Here is a 6,541-nt window from a genome sequence, read left to right on the forward strand (position 1 = left end):
TGTAGGAGAAGTAGTTTGATTGTCAGCGTTCGCCATTGTAGAAAGTTTGAAGGAGGTTGAAGATGGTGAATAGTGGAGAAGTTTGTGAGTTATTTTCATTTTCTGAAATAAGAGTTTAAGAGTGAAAGCGAGAAGAAAGGTGAGAAATTGGAAAAAAGGGTATTTATAGATGTTGCACCCAAAAATTTACCCTCTTGATTTGCCCTCATAAGCATCATATTGCATTGCATTCATGCACTGTGATGGGATCAAGGTATTCTTATCTTCCTGATTTTCTACAAGCTATGGAATTTGGGTTGTGTCGTCAATCAGTGCAAAGAGGGTCTCATGCCCTCAATCTGTGAGTTACTCAAGTTACCAAGGCTTCTCGGGCCTCAAGACATCTCAACTGATTCTTTGTTTAATCTGAGAATTCAGAATTTTGCAAGTATTTCATACTGAATCACATTTCCTCCTATCTATTGGTTCTTGTGCACGGGTTTTTGATTGCTAAAGTGTGTGACGTATTTCTTGACAAAATCTTTGAAGCATTATCGTCATGAGTTGTATCTCAATACACGCTCAATCATCAACTCAGGTTCATTAGAGATGCTCTTATTTGATTTCATTCTTATCTCTTTCAAAGATTCTCCAAAAATAAGATATCATTCTTAAGTAGTCATCAAAGAGGGTTCGTAAGGATTTTCAATAGAAAGCATGTTATCTGATTTCTAAGATCAAGTGAATATTTGGTTACTTGTTAGTTGAATTCTTGAGTTCGAATGGTGAAATTATGATGCAAAATTCATGTGAAGATATCTTTTGGGCTTATCATTGGAATTCAATCTTTAGGTTAGATGGTCATGAGTATATCAATTTTAAAAAAGGGTTCATTAGAGGGAAATTAGTTTGACATTTGTTTTCTACTTAGAATGTTTTAACATTTTGTCAAGTTTAGAGTAAGAAGGGATTTGAGGATTTTGTCCCAAGATTCATAGCATCAATTTCAATTGTGAAATCGACAAGTTCCATAAAGTTTCACTTAGAATTTCAAAGCATGAATAATTTCATACAAGAGTAAAGATGGGATAATTTCATTTGTTCCATGGAATTTCACTCAAGAGTTAACTTGTTCTTACAAACACCATGGCAAAAAAATTTTAAAGTGCAAAGTTTAAATTACAAGGCAACTCTTTTTTTTACAAGAACAAACCAAAGAGATTTCTAAGCTCTATGTTCCTATGAGATTCCATGTGATTCCTAAGTCTTCACACTTCATGTTTCTTTCCAAACTCTTTTCAAATCTAGATTCTTGGCCTCTTTCATCATTGCTTCATGGACATTGAAGTTAGGCATTCCTCCAAATTTTGTGGACGGTTTCGGTTTCCCCTTTGCCTCACCATTGTGTAACTCATGAAACAAAGAAAGAGGAAATCGGTTAGCAAATCAATCAAAATGTGAACATAAAACAAAGAAAAGTTGTTCATAGATTTTCAAATCATCATTAGGGTTTGCTTGAAGGAGAGGGTGGTTTTTCTATCATGTACAAACCCATTCCAAGGCCTCTAACAAGTCGTTTCACAACAAATTTAGAATTGCATTTTCAAGTAATGGGCCTAAACCTATTGCAAATCACAAAAGCACTTGGTTTTTGGTTCACAAAGAGGTACAAAAAGAAATTTACAGCAAGTACAAACTCAACAAAATGGCCATCACAATAACAAGTCCAAATCATGTTTCCAGCCCAAGATAAGCAAACCGAATTTCACAAATAAATCACAAGTTAAGAAATACATTGAAAAGCCCAAATCAAAATTCACAAGTCTGTTTCCAAAATCACTAAGTCCAGAATCAGAAAATCCTAGTTCACAGAACTATAAAAAGATTCAAGGCACAATTTTCAAAATTCGGTCACTGTTCATACATACAAACCCTAACCTCAGCAAGCAACAAAAACCCAAAAAAATCTGAAAATTATTGACAAATCTTTGAATCCGAAAAACAACAAAAGCAAGCTATCAAGTTATCAGACAGAAGAAACCCTAACTTTATTTTGCCTCATCATTTTCCATATCACACAATCCCTTCAGAATTGAAAAGATAAAGAGGAAAAGAAGATTCAAAGGCTACAGGGTTCATAGAAAAGAGAAAAGATAGGACCTCACCATGAAAGACGAGGGCAATCAAAAGCGGTGACTGTTGTCGGAGAGGCTCCGTCGTCACCGTCGCTGTCCTCCACCGTCCACGACTTAACCGCGCCTCAGAAAGTTTGTTTTCGGTGTCACCGAAGCCTCATTGTCATGGTAATCTCCGATTTTCATCATCGGAGAACTTAGGGTTTCTGAAATCTCCTTTCAGATCTACGCCAAACAATGAACTTCCTGCAAAATCGAGCAACAGATTAGAAGAGAGGAGAAGGAAACGATTCAGATTATGTAAAATAATGACAATCGGAGCAACCGCCACCGTGGACAATCGTAGACCGCCGTCAATGCCGCCATCACCCCCACCATGGGCGATTTCCGGCGAGCCTCCAAAGGAGGATTGAGGAGAGAGTGTTCATATGTCAAAACGCAAGAAGAAGAATGAATCTTGCCAATCTGTTTTTTCTTAATTATTGTTTTTAGTCGCTCCTAGGTTATGGCAATGGTTTTAGCTGGTTTTGGCAACAATTTTTTTTTATAAACCATTGCCTAAAGGCAGGGAGCGACTAAAAATGAAAACTGACCAAAAACTTATTTAACCTTTTTGATTAAGGTCTAATCCGGTGGTGACAATGGTCACCCCCCTGATTAACAAATTGTGATTATGTGCAAGTATCCTTACAAGGTTTACCATGCAGCTTCGCTTCTCTCCACCATCAAATCTTCATCTGACGTTTCAAAAACAAGCTTCCACGATGCACCTTCCTTGTGCGGCTACACCTGATCACGTAGCCTCCTTGGACTTGGGCTGTTTTCTTGGGTCTTGTGGATTTTGTTTCCACACCCCTCTGATTTACTTCATGCAGGCCCATCAATTTTCTTTCTATATCTTTTATTTATTTATTTATCTTTTTATTTGTTTTTCTTTGGTTATTATTTTATTTTTATTTTTATTTCTATCAAATAAAGTTGTAAAGTATATTTTGTTTAAATATTTATTTAGATTGAGAAATAATACTTAATTTAATTAATTATTTCATTAATTAATTATATTAAATGGGATGATTCAATTTAATTAGTTATTTAATCATTTCGATTAGTTTGTTTATTTGTCTATCAAGACTTTTAAATCGTATCGTCGATTCTATATATCTCCATTTGTAAATTTGTTTTTCCATTCTCGTATGAATTGCAATAGTTTAGAATTTTATTTCTTCGTGGTTTAGGGTTTCATCTCTTTGCACGTTTTAATCATCGTTTAATTTTGCATGTGCCATCCATTTAGAACACATGGCCTCCTCTTGGACTCCTCATCAATGGAGAGGCTTGATTATTGGACGATCGAGTTATGACCAAAGGGGATACTTCTCATCGAGGAAGTTCAAGGATGCTTCATGTAAAGTTTTCTTATAGTGAAGAGGCAACGGACCTTCTCCGTTAGGTATTATCGCCGCTCTCTTTACTTCTTTCTTGCACCATTTGCATACATGCTTTATCATGCTTTATCTGATGATTCTCCCATTCATTACGTGATGTTTAGTCATCCATGTCTGATACTTGATGTTACACACGTTTTTATCTTTCTTATATGATGTATCGCAATCCATGCATGTTTTACTTATGTTTCATGGTGAGCCCTTAAGGCATATGATCCATCTCTTTTCTTATTGTTTTACTTATGACTTGTTTATTCTTTTGTCAATATTGTTTAATGATTGCTCATGATCATGGTTTAGGAGGTAGCTTTTGTGCACCACCTTTAATGCCTCACGTGAAGCTATTTTGATTCTAATCTATTATGATTCTGATCTTGCAAGGTTGGCTTGCTATTATGATATGCTCCTTTGACCTTTGGATGATATACCATTGTTTATTCAACATGGTGACAAGGTAGGAGCGATGATCCACTAGTTTTGACCTAGTTGGTGTTTGTATTTACTTGAGGACTTTTATGTCCATTTATTCTTGATGTTCGAATCTTGTCTCGTATTCTTATCTCTTTCCATGATCTTTATGCTTTCATGAACCATTAAGTGGCACTCATTGTCATTTCATTTTGGTATCATCTTGGAAGCTAGATTGGCCATGTTGATGGTCTTTATTTTCTTTCACTTTAGATTTCGATCATGATCTTGTGGCCCGTGTATCCTTGAGATATATTGATGTTGGTTTCATTCCTACAACATCTAAGAATCCAAATTTCAATATAGATTGATGACCTATGCTTTTGTGCATTAGAGACTAAATTTGTGATACATTATCATGACACTTTAGCATGTTAGATTGATAGCATTGCTTGGAGTTCTTTTAAGCTCATGGTAGACGCTTGTAGTAGGGAAATGCCACTGCCCTAGGATCTATAAGTACCAACTTTTATTCTTACACTTGGTTTATATCATCCATCATTGATTTTAGACAAGTGTTTTCCATCTCTTGTGATGTTGACTATCAATTAGGTGACTTGTTTTGTATATTGAAGTTTCATCTTCTACATTGGTTGCTCATGAAGCTTATCTTGAGTTAAACTTATGACACAAGTCACACATGTATTAATTATCTAATTAAGACCATTTTGTTTGATCTTACTATTACTTGTTTAAAGTTTCATTGTGAGATTTATATGTTTTGTGATATGTTTTTATCTGTGATTAGCTATCGTGCTATCTTTTTTGATGTGTTGCCATCATCCATTTATCTTCTCGATGTATCATCATATGTAGATTGGTGTTTTATCCCTTTGCCTTGTTATTGCTAACCCGTCTGTTGAGTGTGCAAGGTATTTTGAAAAGTAGTCGATCTTGAAGCGCAGAGCTTTATCTGACGTCTTGAAGTTCGTTTGAGGCGATTTCTTGCACCACTCAATAAAGTTCTTTATTGTTTAGTTAGTTATTCAATTTATTTCGATTGGGTTGTATTATTTATACTTTTTATTCGGATTTTTGATTTGATACATCCCCATTCATAAACTGGTACCCCCATTCCCGTATGGTTTGTAATAGTTTAGGATTTCATTTCCTTGTGTGTTTTAATCACTGCTTACACGGTTGTCATTCAATTAGAACACATAGCCTCCTCTTGGGCTCCTCATCAATGAACAGGTATACATACACAGTGCACACTTGCACATATTCATAGTTTGGTCTTGGGCTTTTCTACAGCGATAACTATTTGATCAATTGTTCCAATTGGTCGTTTAGAATACTAGTGTCACGCTAGTCCCACTTCTTAGGATCATACATATGGCCACCTTGTATGGGCTCGCTTGATTTCCATCTCTTGACTCTTATCACCTCTTGGTTCTTATACCAAATTCCTTTAAAGGGTTTCATAGATGAGTTTGGGCATCGCGAGGTTAATCAAGTTTCGACCTTGGTTAATCATAACCCGAAGCAATTACCTTGGTCCATATACCGAGTGTCCCATGCAATGGGGTCTCATGGTTGGGGGTAGAAGCACCTACTCTCACAAGGTTAATCAAGTATTGCCCTTGGTTAATCATAACCCGATTAAATTCTCCATCCATACACCAAGCATTCCAAGTATTCTTCCACGATACTAATCATCTTGTTGATATTGTTGCCAGGAGTTTGTGATCGTTTGTTGGCGCAACTTGGGCACATTTGGATGGTTGATGGTGAGATTCGTAAGCTTTTGAGAATGGATCTTTGAAGAGGATTAAGAGTGCAATCATTATCGTAGGAGTTTAAAGATGCTTTCAGCAGAGTTTGCTTATCTTGTGCACACTGAAGAGGCAACAGACTTTCTCTGTTAGGTATCATCGTCGCCTTCTTTATACCTCATTTTGCCATCATTCGCATACATGTTTTGTTATCCTTTACATGATGTCTTGCCATCCATGTCTGTTATACTGATGTTTTGGCATCCATGCCCGATGTATCATCACCCATGCATATTTTATCTTTCATAATTGATGTTTTGCCATCTATGCCCGATGTTTTGTCATCCATACATGTCTTATCATTCATTACTTAATGTTTTGTCATTTGTACTTGTTCTCTCTTGTTTAAGTGTGAATGCTTGCTTCTTTATCTCTTTTACGAGATTGCCATGTTCCCCATAGGATCTTTAGTTCACTCTTCTCCAAGTGTGAACTAAATAGACCTTAGGTTTGCTATCCATGCATGATAACTTTAGGTAGGTTTTCCCCCTGATACTAGAACCTTAGGATCAATGTTGTATGATAACATTAGGAGTAGAAATAGGTTAGTCTCCCTTATACTTTTTTTACCTTTCTCCTTTTGCATCCTTAAAACAAAAATCTTGTCTTGTCAAGTGCATTGAGATACTCTAACAATATGAAACCATTTTCCAAAGTAAAAGATACAAACCAATCTTATTTGTTTGTGCGCTTTCTGGTTTTGCTCCAGACCTCGTCTGTTATGTATGTTTCATATTGC

At 36.0% G+C, this 6,541-nt stretch overlaps 1 long non-coding RNA gene across 2 annotated transcripts; it reads right to left on the minus strand.

Moving 5' to 3' along the window:
- Window positions 1-1,044: 1,044 nt before the first annotated feature.
- LOC131611473 (uncharacterized) lies at window positions 1,045-2,700 on the minus strand. Of its 2 annotated transcripts, none has more exons than XR_009286920.1 (2): window positions 2,446-2,700; window positions 1,045-2,360 (listed from the first exon to the last, which is right to left on the minus strand). It is a non-coding gene; the product is annotated as an uncharacterized LOC131611473 (long non-coding RNA). The 2 variants fall into 2 exon arrangements; XR_009286921.1 differs by having other exon boundaries at window positions 2,440-2,700.
- Window positions 2,701-6,541: the final 3,841 nt, after the last annotated feature.

This window comes from Vicia villosa, linkage group LG6 (assembly GCF_029867415.1).
Source record: "Vicia villosa cultivar HV-30 ecotype Madison, WI linkage group LG6, Vvil1.0, whole genome shotgun sequence".
Taxonomy (NCBI): domain Eukaryota; kingdom Viridiplantae; phylum Streptophyta; class Magnoliopsida; order Fabales; family Fabaceae; genus Vicia; species Vicia villosa.